The sequence below is a fragment of the Gymnodraco acuticeps genome, unplaced genomic scaffold (genome assembly GCF_902827175.1).
Source record: "Gymnodraco acuticeps unplaced genomic scaffold, fGymAcu1.1, whole genome shotgun sequence".
Classification (NCBI taxonomy): domain Eukaryota; kingdom Metazoa; phylum Chordata; class Actinopteri; order Perciformes; family Bathydraconidae; genus Gymnodraco; species Gymnodraco acuticeps.
The window spans coordinates 120,723-139,165 of NW_022991031.1; positions in this window are offsets into that span (position 1 = coordinate 120,723).

Genomic DNA, 18,443 nt, shown 5'->3' on the forward strand with positions numbered 1-18,443 from the left:
AGTGCGCTGTGATAGGCGGCATCTAACTTGTTCAGGCAATAGGCAGGTGCATTCATATACAACAAATCACCATAGTCCAGCACAGGTAAAAAGGTCACAGTGACTAGCCTTTTCCTGGCCTCAAGCGAGAAACCGGACTTGTTTCTGAAAAATAAACCTAATCTAACCCTCAGCTTTTTAAGCAGGTTATTGACATGAAGTTTAAAAGTAAGACAACCATCAAGCCAGATACCTACTGTAGGTATTTATAACAGGTAACCACTTCAAGTACTTGTCCTTGCATAGTAACAATATCCAAAACAGGCTCTGGTGTCTTTTTAGCTTTTGAAAAGAGCATTACCTTGGTTTTATCAACATATAAAAGAAGCTTAAGTTCAGCAAGCTGAGTCTGAATAATGTTAAAAACAGCCTGTAATTTAACAACAGCCTCCTTAATGGAGGGACCTGCACAGTACATCACGGTATCGTCCGCATAAAAATGTAAAGTAGCTTCATTCACATGTTCACCTAAACTGTTGATATATATGGAGAATAAAAGTGGACCTAAAACAGAACCTTGAGGAACACCCATTAGCAATGTTTAACCACTCAGAAGACAGCCCATCAAAGTGAACACATTGGGACCTTTCAGAGAGGTAGTTCACAAACCAACCCACTGCATGGCTGGATATGCCAATACTGAGTAGCCTCTGCTTTAAGATGCGATGATCTACGGTATCAAACGCTTTGGAAAGGTCAATAAATAGAGATGCACAACTCTGCTTATTATCTAAAATACTCGTAATGTCATTCACCACTTTCATTGTGGCAGTGATGGTGCTTTGTTGCTTTCTGAAGCCTGACTGATGTTTAGACAGGATATTATTTTTACATAAAAACTCCTTTACTTGTTCACTCACTAGGCGTTCGAGCACCTTCGCCAGAACTGACCATTTAGAGATTGGCCTATAGTTATTTAAAAGAGTTGCCTCCCGTCCTTTTAGCAAAGGCAAGACATAAGCTGACTTCCATACTTTTGGAATTGCATTTGTGCTGAGGGAGAGGTTAAAAAGAGTAGTAAGAGGAAGAGCAATACAATCTGCAGCTATCTTTAAAAAGAAAGGTTCTACGTTGTCCGGGCCAGCCGGTTTCTTAGGATCTAGCTTAGATAAGGCTTCATGAACAACATTGACAGTAAAAGGAGTAAAACTGAAAGGGTTTTCCAGACCACATTGTTCAGAGTCACATATTGGGGTGTTCACAGAAGCAGAGTTAGAAACAGAGAACCACAGGACACAACATGCTCATTAAAGCAATTTAGCATAGTAGCCTTGTCCGATATAGAGCCAGATGCTGTGGTAAGGCACTGAGGTAGCTCATTACGGATCTCACCGGTGGATATCAATTTTATGGCTTTCCAAAATTTCCTAGGATTATTTAGGTTTTCTGTGGTAACTGACAAATAGTACTTCGACTTTGCACTTTTGACATTTGAAGTGAAGCTATTTCTTAGCTGCCTAAAACGCAGCCATTCTACCTCTGAGCCTGATTGCCTAGCCTTTGCCCAGGCCTTGTTTCTCTCATGAAGGAGACTGGACAGTTCAGCAGAAAACCAAGGATTGTCTCGTCCCTTCACTCTAAATGTACGCAGGGGTGCATGTCTATCAATGATCTCCATAAAACCAAGATAAAAATAAGACCATGCAGTGTCTACATCAGCACACAGATCGATTTTTCCCCAATCAAACCCAAACAAATCATGAACAAAACCCTGCTCCACAAAATGTTTTAAGTCTCTCTTAATAATAATACGAGGTTTAACCTTTTGGACCTTAGTGTCCCTAATTGTGGCTACAACACAGTGATCACTCAGATCATTCACAAATACTCCCACAGATAAGTATTTATAGGGAGCATTAGTTAAAATGAGATCAATTAGGGAGGATTTATTACCAGGGTTAGGTTGTACATTTCCTGACAGTAATAACAACAACAAAAACAGGCATCTTTTCCTCTTAAACGACACACATACATTGTCATCTACTTTAGAAACATCGGAAAAGTCTGCGAGAGTGTGATTTGAGCTTAAGAAGCAGTCCTGAAGAGCCATCATCGCAGGAAAACAAAAAAGACAAACATATTTTGTCGAGCAGATTGTCTGTGACAATAATAATTGTTTGTGCAACACATCCGAACCTTTGCAGGGGATGCCCACTGCGGGTGGCAGAATAGACCTGAATCCAGTAGACTTCTCAGAATGACTAGAGATCTTCTCATAGTCCAAAACAGTTAACAGGCACAGCAGATTCCCGATATGGGCCATTTTCCCAGACCAGCACACAGTATCCGCGATGTTCCTGGAGCAAAATCAGCACAGCAGCAAAGGACAGGCCAAAACGTTGGGTTACGTATTGTAACCCTTGTTATATTAGCACAGGCGGAGCCCTCTACTGGACTCTATGGGTACTACTTTACCCTGCGAGCATTCTCCCACTGAGACTTCTATAGACGTAGCCGGCCTTGGGCGGGCCTACCTGAATGCGTGCACATCACACCGCACAAAAGGAGGCCTTGCCTCCTGACTATCATCCTACACCTCTCTTCAGCGAGCGGAATAGGACAGACAGTGCCCTGAGTAGAGGGCTCCGCCTGTGCTAATATAACAAGGGTTACAATACGTAACCCAACGTTATATCTCTCACAGGCTCTGCCCTCTACTGGACTCTATGGGTACAGTGGGTGGAGCCCCGATGTATACGCGCACTGTCGTCCAACAACATTCCACCCTACTACCCCTGACCGGCTTTTCTGGTCAGCAGCTGCTGCCCCACATTCTCCTTTAACCCAGTTGTAACCAAGGAGAAATCTGGGCTGTGGCTGACAGAGTACACCCTGTTGCGCTTACCTCACAGAAAGTGTGCTCAAAAAACAGTGCCGGGGGACCCCCCCCCCCCCCGCCCATAGACGGATGGGGAGAGCCCCCTCGGCCCCGAATGGGCTTACTACACGCCTGCCTCCCTGAATCCCTAAGGATAACAGGGAGAGCGCCAGAGCCCATGCCTCACACTCAAACACTGACCCCGTGCAGAGTGTGTGGACTAAAGTGTGGAGGGCTACCCCCCTCCTGCCTCTCGGCAGGAGGAGAGCAGCCCTCCAGCCCTGTAAGGACCCAGCGCGCCCCTCGCCCATCCCGGGACCCTTACGCATTACGTCCGGGGAGGGGGGTCAGATGCCAACTGACCCACAACCCTCCCCCCTACCAGTCCTATGTTGCCCCGCAAGCACAGACGAGGAGAAAGAGCCCGACATGTCCAAGAGATAAAACCTTATGAAGGGGCCTGGCGTCGACCAAGACGCCGCTGTGCATCTATCCTCCACACTCACACCGTTGAATGAGGCTGTTGACACAGCTACAGCCCGCGTGCAGTGCGCACAAGCCCCCGTGGGGCAGGCTCTCCCTGCCTGTCCGTAGGCATGTGCAATGCATTCACAGAGCCAGCCTGCCAGGCGTTTCTTGGACAGAGCTTTCCCGATCACCCCGCCCCCGAAGCACACAAACAGCTGTTCGGTGCGTCTAAGGGCAGCCGTGCGCTCCACATAACATGCTAGCGCACGCACCGGGCAGAGGAGGTGCAGTTTAGCTTCCCTGTCCCCACCATGGGGGGAAGACTAAAACCCCCTAAATGAATAGACCTCGACCTGAACGCACTCCTTAGGCTCTTGGGCACAAAGGAGGGGTTCGGTCTGAGTGTCGCGCCGCTCCGGTCACCCCGAATCAGTAAACAGCTCGGGTGCACCGACAGAGCAGTTAACTCGGACACTCTTTTGGCTGACGTTAAGGCAAGAAGCAAAGCTGTCTTCCACAACAGTGCTTTTAGGGAGGAGAGCTCCAGAGGCTCAAATGGTTCTAAAACCAGAGCTCCGAGCACTAGGGGCAGGTCCCACTGCGGGGTGGAGGCGTGCACTACTGGGGGCAGCCACCTGACCCCCTGTAAAAACCGCAACATCAGTGGTTGACTAAAGGCTGACCTGCCGCCAAATCCCTCATGACAGGACGAGATGGCTGCTTCATACACTTTCACTGTTGAATGCGCAAGCCCTCTGTCCACCAGTAACTGTAAGAAGGAAAAAATAGAGCCTAACTCACAAGATAGGGGCTCTATTCTCCTCTCCTCACACCATCGCTGGAATCCTAGCCACCTCGGCCTGTAACAGGCTGTGGTGGATCCAGCTCTAGCTGCCTGGATAGACTGAATAACGCTGTCAGATAATCCACCCTGTCTCAGCCTGTCCCTCTCAGGAGCCAAGCCTGGAGAGGTTGGCCGATGGGTAACGCCCCGATTGCACCTGCCTCTTGAGACATTGCCCCCCAGAACTGGGGAACCGCGCAGGGCTGGCCTACCTTCATCTGTGTCATCTCTGAGTACCACAGCGTCCCAACGCGGTCCGGAGCCACTAGGATGACTGACAGACGTTCTCGCCTCACTCTCCCCAAGAGAGGGAGAATGAGACGCAGCGGTGGAAAGGCGTATAGCAGCTTCCTTGGCCATGGCTCGTGTGCAAACGCGTCCACCCCCAAGGGCGGGTCGTCACTCAGGGCCATGGAGAACCACAGGGCACAGTGGTTGTTGCGCCGGCTGGCGAACAGATCCACTTCCGCTCTCCCGAACTGGGCCCAGATCTGCTTCACCACCTCTGGGTGAAGCGTCCATTCGCCTGGCAGGGGGCCGCCCCTCGACATGAGGTCGGCCCCCCTGTTCTCCAGTCCCGGGATATGGAGGGCTCTCAGGGCTAACACCGCCTCTGAAGCCCATAACCACAGCCCCTCCGCTGTGGTCAACAAGGCGGCGGAGCGGACTCCGCCCTGCCTGTTGATATAAGCCACTGTGGTGCTGTTGTCGCTCCTGACCATTACATGTCTCCCTTGAATTAGGGGCATGAAATGCTGGAGGACTAACACTACCGCCCGTAGCTCTAGGAGGTTGCTGTATCGAGACTCTGTTAGAGCCCAGTGCACACCTATAGCCCTCTTCAGGCAGGTCCATCCTCATCCTTTTCTGGATGCGTCCGTGAACACTGTGATGTAGGAGGTCATCCGTCCCAGTGGAGATCCCCTCCGGAGGTGATCCGGGGACCCCCAAAACCGGAGGTTGCCCTCCACTGAGCGGGGGAATGGTCACCAGCCGCCGTGTGTGCCTCTTGGGATCCAAACGCAGGCTGGAGAACCACCTCTGCAGGAGGCGCATATGCAGTAACCCCAGCGGGACCACAATGTGAGCAGCCGCCATGAGACTCAAAGTCTGCATGACAGTTAAAGCTGTCACTGTCGCCCCCTGTCGCAGCCTGTGAACCGCCCGGAGAAGGGACGCACTTCTGCTCTTTGACTGGGTGGCGCGTAGCGCGCCTGCATCGAGCACCACTCCCAACTACAACGCCTGTTGGTGAGGTATGGGGGTGCTCTTTTTTCAATTGATCGTAAAGCCTAATTTGGTTAGGTGTGTGATCAATTGTGCTGTGCAAAACATTGCCTGTTCCCGGGACCCAGCCATGACTATGAGGTCGTCTAGTAAAAGGAAACTATCATGCCGTGGGCGCGCAGCTGTTGAAGCACTGTGGCCACACATTTACTGAACGTGCATGGGGATAGGGAATAGCCCAACGGCAGTCTGTTGTACTCGTAGGCTATCCCCTGGAAGGCAAAACGCAGACACTTTCTGTGCTCTGGAGCAATTTCTACATGAAAGTACGCGTCTTTCAGGTCGATGGTGGTGAACCAATCGCCTGGCTGCACAAGCCCCAGTAACTGTTTCATAGTTAACATGCGGAATTTCCTGCAGGAAATGTGGCGATTCAGGCCGCTGAGATCTAGAATAGGTCTGAATTCCCCTGTCTTCCTGAGAACCGGAAGTACATGGAATAAAGATCATGTTCTCTGTGCTGAGGGTGCACAACAGACACAGCCTGTTTCTGCACCAGAGCCTGAATCTCTGCTGAGAGGAAACACATCTCCTCCTGGGAGGACAGATTTACCTCTTGCATGCCCATAAAAGAGGTGGGTGTGGGACACCCACAAGACAGTGGTCCATGTGATACAGTGGTACAGTGTATAGACATGTGGTACAGTGGGACGCTGCAAAAATGGAGTGAATGGCCCCGTTTCAGCGTCCTGTCCCTCCACCTTGTTAGCACACAGCTGAGTTTCCATTCCCCATAACATTGTGTTAGTGGACAAGCCCTCAGCTGTGGGGCCGCAGCTATGAAGCTGCGATACTCTCTGGTGACCCGTTCCGCCGCAAAATTCCCCGCGAAGGGAAGATTTGCCCCTGAAGGGTTGACACAGAAAGGGCCGATCATTTACTGAGGACCCTGAACCCGCCACGCGCTCTTGTGTGAGCGCGCGCTCCACCCTAATGCTGTTCTCACCACTACGGTAAACAACATTCATCGGAGTCTTTATAGGCGTAGTGTGTTTTACTAAGGTCCCTGAACGCACCGCCACGCGCTCTTGTGTGAGTGCGGGCTCTGCCATAATGCAGCCTTTACCACTACGGTAAACTGCATTGGAGTCTTTGCTCTAGGCGTAGTGTGTTCCCTGACAGTAATACGCCGGCCATAATGTCCCTGTACCCGCATAGTGCTCTCCTTTAGATAGCACTCCCTGCGGTTCATCCCTCTCATCTGCGCATGCCCACTAGCCACCTCCTTTACAGGAGCTACAGCTGGGGCAGCGAATGGGGAATTTGTACGGTTAACATTGTGTGTAAGTGTAGCCTTTGTGGAAACAAAAGACACTTAGATTTGGATACAGATCAACCTCATTCTTATTAGAAAACGTAGTGATCTGTGCATTACACAGGGAGGAGGCGGGATTCGCCCCCTCGTCCCGGGCGGAGAGATTTTCTACCCCCGCCAGCCAGATCCGTAAAGACGGAAAGCCCGTCCCCGTGAGTGCCGGCACGCCGGTTCCGCGGGGTGGGCCGAAGAGGTGGAGGGCGCCGCGGGCACGGGATCTCCGTGCCGGCACCTCTCCCTTCGTCTCACCTCTCTACTGAGGTCTTTGAACGCACCGTGGCCCGCCCTCGGGGGAGGGGGGCCGCATGCGCCGTCACAATGCCGTCTCTTTGAAACGGACATTATGGGGAAAAGTGGAATTGTGGCGAGAAATGACTCTTACTCTGGGATAAATGCAATAGTCTTTACTGAATGCATTTTTCCCACACACACACCTCACTCCAGAATTAGAGTTTACAAACGTAAACCACCGTTCTCCTGCGGGGGTCCCTGAACGCACGGCGGCCACTCTCACGAGGGCCGCGCGCCCACGTATTAACGCTGTATTTCCCATTGCAACGTTGAAATACATTAATTGGAGCTATTATACCAGACAAGGTGTGTTTTCTGACAACAGCATGCCGGCAATAGCGTCTCTTGAACCCGCACAGTGCTTTGACAGCACTCGGTTTATTCCACTCACGTGCACACACCCACCTGCTGGCTCCCTATACTGGGGTTTACAGCAGGGGCGGGGAGTGTAGGACAGTGTTTCTTCCTCTGGGAATGGGCAAGAATCAGCCACGCTGCGACTACTCCTCATCCCGTGAGCAAGGAGATCGATCCAAAGAGCCCTTCCGTAAACACGGGGGCTCCCAGGAGATCAACACGATCCTCTTTGGAAAGTGCCACGCGGTGTGATATCCCAGGGACATCACACGGCGGGCAGCGGCGGCGGCCTGTGATGAAGTAGGGTCGACCCTATATCATGTGAAGCCACCGAGCACCGGTCCCCGGGGGAACCGGGCCTGGGGCAAGGCCCGTGGACCAAGCTACTTATTCGGCCTTGCGGCCCAATAATCGCTCTGACCTGGTGAGGCGGGGGCATCTCTAGCAATGAGTGAGTAACCCACACACCCACCGCCATGATAATCATCCAGGGAGAGTACAGCCCTGGGCGGTGGACTTCCATGAACACCAGACCCGGAAGGAATGGCGAACGTGAATGGCGAACGTGAATGGCACCGCCTCGGCCATATCCTGGTCCCCCAAACACTCGAAGCAAAGGTGGTGGGGATCGGCGCCCGCTATTTCAGCCAGGGCACGAAGGACAGGCCCGGGTCTCTAGCAGTGGCGACTCCCTGGAGGTATGATAACTCTTCTTTCAAACGTCTCTCAGTCTCTCGTGGAATCACTTCCGCTGCTGAAGAGAAAAGGATGATAGTCAGGAGGCGAGGCCTCCTTTTGTGCGGTGTGATGTGCGCGCATTCAGGTAGGCCCGCCCAAGGCCGGCTACGTCTATAGAAGTCTCAGTGAGAGAATGCTCGCAGGGTAAGGTAGTACCCATAGAGTCCAGTAGAGGGCGGAGCCTGTGAGAGATATAACAGCAGCGTGGAAGCGCTCCGGTCCCTCTCTATCCCTATCTCCGGCGTGAAAGCAGGCCTCTGCAACTGCAGAACCAGGACAGGCGGAAAGCAGGCCCCAGCGGTGGTAAAATCCTCCTCCGCACAGCAGCACACGCCCGGTGGAAGCAGGCCAAGCCCGAAGCGTGGATCCATTCCATCTCTCCGCGACGACTCCGGGGTAAAAACCTCTCCAGTACAGCCGTATTCTACAGGTGGGAGTAGGTAGATCCGCCTGTGGTCCGTAGATCGCAGATCGCAGGCAGCAACAAGTGGAGCCGCTCCGTCTCTTCGCGACGAGCAGGCCTCCGTAAATCGCAGATCGCAGGCAGCAACAGGTGGAGCCGCTCCGTCTCTTCGCGACGTCTCAGGAGGAAAAACACCTCAGTACAGCCGTACTAGACAGGTGGGAGTAGGCCTCCGCAGATCGCAGATCGCAGACAACTAAAACTACTACTTGTATAAGCAGGGATGGCTAAAAGTTTGTAAGCAGGAGAGCTAGATGCTAACAGATGCCAGATGCTAACAGGTAGAAATTGCGACTGCCTCCAATGACAGCGCAGCATATCAGCCTACCTCCACCGGGAGCACCCATAATTTCCAGCTCCATTGTACTGCTTTGCTTGCTATCCCTTAGTCCTTCAATCCTTTGTGCTTGTATGCTTCATCAACTGCAGCCTCCAATGGTACAGTTAGTTCCACGATGTACAGGAACTGTTGTTGACCACATGATCAGATGTGGTATTAAATCGGTTATGTTGATCTTCGATGTAAAGATGAGAGAACTGTGTCCAGTAGACTTGATTCCCTTCCTACAGATGGCTTTTTTGGGAGGTGTCCTTCTGAAACAAAGGTAATGGTGATTGAATACCTGGAAGTTGGTGGTAAGGGGGCATTGGAGATAGTTATTTCAGGATAATTGCCAATTGGCAGACAACCGTGTTTTTTATAAGGATGTTGATATGCTGACGAGATATTGGTGTTAGGCAGAGAGGACATGATGGATCTTCTCCATAACATTTGTTTAGGAGACTGACTTTGGAGTCACAAGTCCTTCAGTTGACCCACAGAGGTGAAGCACATGTGAGGATAAAGCTAATTCGGCCTTCTTCCATATCCCGAAGATCCCTCCAGGTGAGTTTATCTGGCCCTGCTTGGCTTCTTGCTGCTGTACCTCGCCTACCACCAGTTTTATTCTCTGGCCGAATGTTGTCTTGTGCCATGTAGGTTGACTTGAATTAAGTCCAAAAAAGCACCTCTACTCCACCTGACCTACGATGTCTCCAAAATCCCATCATTCCTACTTCCAGAGATTGCCATGATGTAGCATACTCTGAGGTTGTTAGTAGAACTGCAGATTTTGGAAGTAGTTTCTGACCAGATTCGCAGTGAGGCACATAAAAGCACTCGAAGCCTGTGCAGAAGAGAATATTTGGGACAGATCTAAAAGCATTGGCTAAGTCCTCCCTCTTTGCGCCTTGATTCTGATACCATATTATGTTTCTTTGCATCTCGAAAGCCTATTGTACCAGCTTCTGCACCAGCATGCCAATCAAGTTGTTCTGTTGTCGGTAAATTGTCATACTTTGAGCAATGAAGGGAGATCATCCCTTAAACATTGAGTAGATTGATTTGCCAGAATTGGTGAATGTTCGAGGCATCCTTTTCGTTAGGTATTAATACTCTTCGCCATGCTTCTGGGGCATTTTTATTTTTCCATGAAAGATTTGGGGCTTTTACTCAAAATGTTTTTTTAAGTTTTCATTGCTATGGACAAGTGTGCAGCATGTTACCAACATGGAAATATGTATTCTAAGAATATACAATTCAGAAGATAAATATATAAAACATTTTAAGTTTGATGAAATAATAAAAAATATACATGCATTTTATTAGTAAGATTAATTAGAAATAATGATTTGTGAGTTTATTTCAAGTTAAAATCCAACATCACTTAATGTTTTTATGTTTGGCACATCATTAGGTTAATTTTAGGACATTATTAATACCACATTTCTATCAATGGAATTGACTGAGATATGAGACGTTATTGCTGTCTGACTCTCTTGATGGACCAATTGGAATAGATCAACAAATATTGTCAGAAGCAACCAAGCTAGAAAAGAAAAAGAAAAAAAGGCTGAAAATTCAAAATGAAATATCAGATTAATGAGAGATGGCAGAGAAAGATAGAGCTAATCACGTTCCTCATGTTTAATACTCACCATTTAATCAGATACTTTCTAATTCATAGCATTTTTTATTAATATATCCCAATAATTAAAGGATTATCCTCGGCTTTGATTATTAAACCTCCATACATAAACACGATTTGTAAAGGGTTAGTTCATTTGAGCTTTTCTCAACAAAGCTTATCCTTCTTTCACTTTTGGATCTTGACAAATAACTTTAAGTCGGGTTCTTTCAACTGATGCATGAGGGTATCTGAGGAGTATCTGATACAGTGTGTATCTGGGTAAAACGTGTATGAAGAGCTTTTTATGTTTTGTTCTACGACAACAAAAAAAGGCTGGTAAAAACCCGACTTGTGAATTTTAAAAACATGGTTGCCAACAAGTGACGAGATGAGACGGCTAAACGTTATCAAGCCGATCATTACCGCCTTTAGCTTAGCGGTGGTGATTCGTAGCCATGCCACCTGCTGGAAGTAGTATGTGAATAGCCTAGTGTTTTTTTTATTTCAGGCATTTGTATTTGCACTTCAAAAATCAGAAATATAGTGTTGTCCTTATGTGTATCTTGCTTTATTGTAGACAACTCAGGAGACAGCGAGTATCGTTAACTGTGCTTTATTCACGCTCTGTACTACATAATAACTGGTGTCACACATATAACATTCCGGGTATTCACAACTCCGGACCAAAGAGTATGTCACAACATTACATCCCTCCCTTATTTCTGATGAACATTGACTTTTGATATTAACGAAATGTAAATAAGAATTTCAGTAAGAAAGGTCTCTTATTCTTAGTCATTTAAGTTAAAACATTGAGACATTCATTTCTTTATTTGATTACTGAGTCTTCTTTGTCACTAGCAAAAATGTCCTTTTTGTAATTGTTCAACTATCTGCAGTCTCTTGACTTCTTTAAGTCATATTTCAGCAATGAGACGTTGTGGTGGTCTGCTGTTTGTTCTGATTGAATATCTGGTTGGAACAGGGCCTTCTGGGTTGATATTCTCGTTTTGGAGCTGATTAGTTTCCTCATCTGGTAGGTCAGGAAGTTGTAGATCCAGATCATCCTCTTCGTCAACCATTCCTGAGTCAGATCCAATAGGAAGTGAAGGTGGGAGCAGTTTGAAGTGTGAGTAGTTTCGTGTTATCTCATGTCCTGGGCGAGCTGCTGTCACCATTGATCCTCTGATCTTCACGATGGTGTAAGGTTTGCTTCCATAAGGAGTCATGAGCTTGCCTTTGATATTCTGACGGCATAGCACAATATCTGGTTTGAGGATAGAAGGTCGAGCTCTGTTTTTGTGGTCGGCATGCTCTTTCATGCGCTGCTTGGCACGCTGATCAATATCTTGGAGTTTGGTGTCAGGTGTGTGATGTTGAGTCACATGAAGAGCGGGGAGAGTGGTGTTGAGTTTTCTCCCAAACATTAACTCGGCTGGAGTCAGCTGTGTAGTACCGTGTGAGGATGCACGGTCATTTCTAAGAAAACTGTAGAGGTTCTGTTTCCATGGTTTTCCTTCAGTGTGTGTGGCTGTTATTGTTTTCTTCAATGTTTTCATGAAGCGTTCAGCTTCTGTATTAGCTCTCGGCCAATACGGTGTTCTTTTTTTGTGTTTGAATCCGAGATGGTGGCTGAAATCTTTGAATGGCTGTTCATTGAATGGAGGTCCATTATTTGTTTTCACCACATGTGGGATACCATAGGATGAGAATATTCTGTCCAGTTTGGGAATCACTGTAGTGGCTGCTGTGGACTTTAGTATCTCAACTTCGGGGAACCTGGAATACTCATCAATAACCACAAGCAGGTAATCACCTGATGGGAAAGGTCCTGTAAAGTCAATAGAAACATTTTGCCATGGGCCTTTGGGATGTTCAGACATGTTAAGTGGTTCCATGTGATTCTGGGAGGTTGCTGCTTGACATGGTATGTAGTGTTTTATCATATTTTCCACCATTTCATCTATGCCTGGAAACCATACCTTTTCTCTTACTAGTTGTTTGGTCTTAACAATGCCAAGATGACCGTCATGGGCTAGGCTTATTGCCTTATGTTGGAGAGAGGTAACAAGTCGTGTTCCTCTGAGAATGACATTCTCTCCAGCGTTGACTGTCAGTTTGTTTTGTACGCGGTAGAGTGCTTTCAGCATTGGATAATCAGTGTAGTCTGAGTCCTGTGGTGCATGTCTCCAGTGTCCTGCACTCAAAAAATGCATCACTTTACATAATGTAGGATCATTCTTTGTTTCTGTTTGAACTTCTTCAAGTGTCATTGCCTTTGGAACAACATTGTCAATGACAAAGTTGACATATTCCTCAGCCATGCGAGACGATCTACTTGGTATGTTTCCCTCAATAGGATGTCTGGACATGTAATCGGCAGGGTTATCTTTTCCCGCTTTGTACTTGATAATGTAGCTGTATGGTTGTAGTCTTAGCCGCCAGCGTTCTAACCGAGCTGGGGGTGTGGCTTTTGGGTTGTTGAAGATCAGTTCAAGCGGTTTGTGATCTGTGATGACAGTGAAGTGTGACCCATAGAGGTATAGGTGGAAGTGTTCACATGCCCAGAGGATTGCCAGAGCTTCTCTCTCTGTTTGAGAATAGTGCTGTTCCACTGGTGTGAGTGCACGGCTGGCATACGCAACAATGTGGTCATTACCTTCTTTGTCAGGGCTGTGCTGGCTGAGTATGTTACCTAGCCCAACAGGGCTGGCATCAACCAGTAGTTTGGATTTCTTCCTTGGGTCAAAGAAAGCCATTGTAGTGTTTTCCATCAGCTCTGATTTTAGCCATTTTTTACCCCGACTTTGGTTGTGGACCCCATGACCAAGTAGTCTTTTTTTGATGTAAAGGTTCAGAGATTGTGGCATAGTCATGATTGAAACGTGAGCAGTATGTTATCATCCCGAGCAGACTGCGAACCTCTGATGCATTTTGGGGTGGAGGAAGGTTCTTGATGGCAGTGATCTTTTTAGGATCTGCAGATATGCCTTTTGCAGAAAAAATATAGCCAAAGAACTCAAGCTCTGGTTTACTGTATTCACATTTATCAGCATTGAGTGTGATATTTGTCTCCGTCAGTCTCTGAAAAACAGCTTTGAGGCTACTGTTGTGCTCTTGTTGTGTTTTCCCATACACAATGATGTCATCACTCATGTTCCTGACGTTGGGAATGCCATGTAGCACTCCTTGAATGACATTTTGGAACACTTCAGCAGCAGAGTTAATGCCAAAGTTCAGTCTGGTGTGCCTCCAGAGGCCAGTGTGTGTAGTGAAGGTGGTGATATAACTTTAATCTAGATGTAGCTCAAGTTGATGGTATCCAGCATTTAGATCCAGCTTGGAGAATACTACAGCTCCATTCAGGTCGTGGATGAGGTCATCTACAGTTGGTGTGATGTGGCGCTCTCGCTGTATTGCTGTGTTCGGCAGGCGCATATCCACACAGATGCGAACTTTGTCAGGGTTCTTTGGTTTTGGTGTAGCAACTATCGGAGACACCCATGGCGTTGGGCCGCTGATTCTCTCGATGACTCCTTTTTCCTGTAGCTGGTTTAATTCTGATTCCACTCTTTTTCTCATGTGGAAAGGAATCCTCCTGTGTGGCTGTGTCACAGGTTGCACTGACTCATCAATGTGTAGCTTCACTTGAAAATCTTTGAGTTTTCCTATGCCTTGAAACATTTCTTGGTACTCATGGAGGAGCTGGTTTGGGGATGAAATAGGCATTTATGTGGACATAGATTTTACAACTTTCAGAAGTCCTAGTTCTGTTGCTGTCTTTCGACTCAGCAGTGAGCCTGGAGCGTGGATGGCTTGGCTAGCTTGTTAGCCTTATGTGTTAGCCAGCGTAGTTCGCTTACCGCTTATCCAGAATTGTGGATGTTTTATTTCTCTTCCCTCATTCTGCGATGTGTTGCGGTATCCTCGTCACCAGTTATAGTGCTGTCCTTTTGTATGTGTATCTTGCTTTATTGTAGACAACTAAGGAGACAGTGAGTATCGTTAACTGTGCTTTATTCACGCTCTGTACTATATCATAACTGGTGTCACACATATAACATTCAGGGTATTCATATCAAAGAGTATGTCACAACATTACAATAATGTTGTAATAAAAAAAAGTATCACAATCTCATTGCTTTTTGTTGATAGAGCCCTTGGGATGCTAACTTCCTGGTTGGCCTATACAAATACGTCATCAATGCACCACTCTACAAAAATGTAATGTCATTTCAAAGCCTTACCTGTTCCGCAACTATTTTCAGCATTCCCTCCTTTAGGTTACCATAACATTTAAAACCATCCGGGAAAAGATTGTCCCACTCTTGACCTAACAATCAACATCGGCACCTCAGTTGTTTCCCCGACTCAGACTGCAAGGAATCTGGGTGTGACCCTAGATAACAACCTGTCCTTCACTGCAAACATAGCTGCTACAACCCGTTGCTGCAGATACACGCTTTACAACATCAGGAAGATACGTCCCCAGCTGACCCAGAAAGCGATGCAGGTTCTGGCCCAGGCTCTTGTCATCTCACGCCTAGACTACTGCAACTCCCTCCTGGCTGGTCTACCTGCATGTGCCATCCGACCTCTGCAGCTCATCCAGAATGCAGCGGCTCGTCTGGTCTTCAACCTTCCAAAATTCTCCCACACCACTCCGCTCCTCCGCTCCCTTCACTGGCTTCCGGTAACTGCTAGAATCCACTTCAAGACAATGGTACTTGCTTACCATACTGCGAATGGATCTGGCCCTTCCCACATCCAGGACATGGTTAAACCGTACACCCCAGCATGTGCACTCCGCTCTGCACCCGCACTGCGAAGGGGACCCAAGTTCCCATCAGCAAAAACACGTGGGTTTGCTATCCTGAACGAAGAGGCTTTAATAACCATAAACCTGAAACTCTGTAAAACCTTGACTGGTCCTCGACTGTAATATATATTTATTGATCAATTCCCAGATTAACAGCCTTAATGCAATTTATGAATAGTCGTTTAAATGATTGTAAAAGTTGTGTTTTTGGCAACAGAACAGGCTCCAAACACAGCTAAATGTGTTTGCTTACAGCTCATTAATCACATCCTGCAGACCCAAAGCAACATTTGGAGTTTGTGTCCACATGATGAATCTTCTACAGATTTGGCTTCCGCTAACTCCAAAATATTTATCTTGTTATGTTCACCAGCTCTGTGTGTTGTTTGCTGCTGAGCAGGTAGTGTACTGTAGTGTTATCAGAGCTTTTTATTTATAACAGCTGCCTGGGGCCGTTACCACAGGGCAGGTTGGACAGAGCATGCTTGCTTTGCTTTTGCTGGCTCGACAAGCCCCAGTCTGAGATAACGCGTACTGCGGCGGGGTTATCAACTGTATTTAGTAACTGGTTTTATCAGGCCCTGTGCACGCTCCCATTAAAATCCTAAAACGATTGTTTGCCTTCCTCTTCTGTGTAAAAAAGGACACAAATATAACAACAAAGAGCAACTCTGGTGCTGCAAATAGGGCCAGAGAGGAATCCCGTCAGGGAATGAATAATAGTGTATACAAAAGTGAATTATTTTGTTTTGCAGCACTCGTAATGCCTACTGTTTCAGCTTTGAACATGACGCAGCAGATTTTAATGTTAGAGTCAATAACTGCATTTACTTTAAGTTCTGACAGTGTGCAACTCACATTTTAAAGGAATTAAAATAATACATACTGCAACCTCAAATCGTAAAAAAACGACGTACAATTCTAAATGACTGACTGTTGGGTTTACAGTATAACTCCATAAACTTTGTTGGTCATATCCATATGTTACATTTACCCAGCAAATATCATACATGCAGGACACGCGGATTTTGCCACGGCCAATGCACTAACCCGTATTTTACATACATTTTCACCATGTTTGGATCTTGTGCCACATTTAATCGCATTTAGGAACATGTTCAGGTCCTGAATAATGCGTCTCAATTGAGGAAAAGTAATAAGAATAATAGTTCATACCCATTTGCGCAGGATCTGTTAACCCTATTAAGTCTTAATATAGAATACACAGCTTTAATTCATCTTGTTTTATAAAAAAAACAGCTACTTTCCACAATTATTTAATGTAGATAGTTTCTTTTTCTGTAGTTGGTCCATTTTAGAGTATTCTTATTCATTATATTTTATTTTGTTTATTTTTCATATGCTCTATTGATATATGTGTTTTCTAATGTGGATAATGTATTTATCTGCTGTCTATGTATATTCTTTTATTTTATTCAATTTTCTTATATTCGGAAAACTGTTAACAATGCTGCAAAAACTATTAGTTTACTATTATTAAACTATTATTATTAAAAACTATGAGTACAAAACTATTTCCCATCTTGGGATGAAGAAAAATGCATGTACAGTATTAACACATTCAAAGCCGATCTGAGCAGATGAGTTTTGATCTGGGATTATAGCCGGAGCAGATTGGTACGGTCTCTGATGTGTTTGGAGAGACTTTGAGGTGGAGACAGGAGGTTGGCATCAGAGGAGCGGAGCAACAAGAAGAGTTCTGGATGTACTGCAGAATATTAAGGACTTTGTATGATGTGGATTCGGGATGTGATGAAGGCATGGATCAAAGCTTTGGCAGCACAGAGGGAGAGTGATGGGGGGAGACGAGCTATGTGGAAAAAGGCGGTTCTGCTGATCTGATTGAAGTTCAAAGTAGAGGTCAGAAATGACTTATTGATAGTGAGGAAGATGTTGTGAGTGGTTTTTGTGAAGGATTATGACCCATTGATGACCATGTCAGATTTAAGCTTAAAGAGGCCCTATTGTGCTTTTGGGGGTTTTCTCTTTCCTGTAGTGTGTCATAAAGGTTTTTGTACATGTAAATGGTCTGCAAAGGCTAAAATCCCCGTTTTCCTTAATCTGGCAACCTACATGTTTTTTTTTAACCTAACTTCCTCCCTTATTTCCAGTGCCAATCCTTACCTGCGTGATACACAATGCCAAATACAGATAACATGATGACTGCGGAGATATCCCCCGGTGTGTTGGACAGAAAATACAATTTTAGAAAAAAAGCCTGATGGAACTATTGATAAAAAAGAAAAGTTGTGAGCACTTTACAGGCAAGCTGTTTACAATCTTTTAGCAGATGTTACTTTGTAACTGCTCCTCATGTAGTTTTCGGCTAATGAATTGCAATTCAGAAATCACCAAAACTAAGCTGAGATGTAATGATAAAGTGAAACAAAAAGTGATTTCTAAATACACCACATATATAAACAAAATTAAACAAAATCTGATTTCAATCTGAGCCTGCTCCAGGTCAGGTTAGGTCGGGAAAATGTGTTTCTATGGCGATAAGCCAGTTCAAAGGTGGCTAGTGACAAGTCGCTGCAGGCTAATGATATATTATGATAATTAATAATATGTAGGCTATTTATTATTGTTCACATACTTTCAGTTCCAGTGCTGACAAAGAACATTATTATCAGTGGCGACTGGTCATTAGGGGCAGGTGGGGCACAGCCCGACCTGGGTTGCGTTCCGATAATCCAAAAATCAGCTCCTATCGTCTATCCCTTGACCTCTGAGTGAAACGTCACGGGGTTAAGGGATAGTGGATAGGAGAATTCAAAAGGACTTAGGAGAAGAGACTGCGGTACTTTAGAGAATCCGACTGCACTTTCACTATCCGACGTGTTTCTGATGCGCCAGCGGACGTCATTTTGTGCGTCTGCTGCTGTGGGGTAACCATGGAAACTACAGTTTTCTATACAGCGGACTACAACATGGATGTTTAATAAGAACGAGGGACTACTGTAAACTCATCTAGAGACTCTGCACCGTGCTCTGATGCTGTTGCTTTATGCTTTATGAACGTGGACAACAGAGA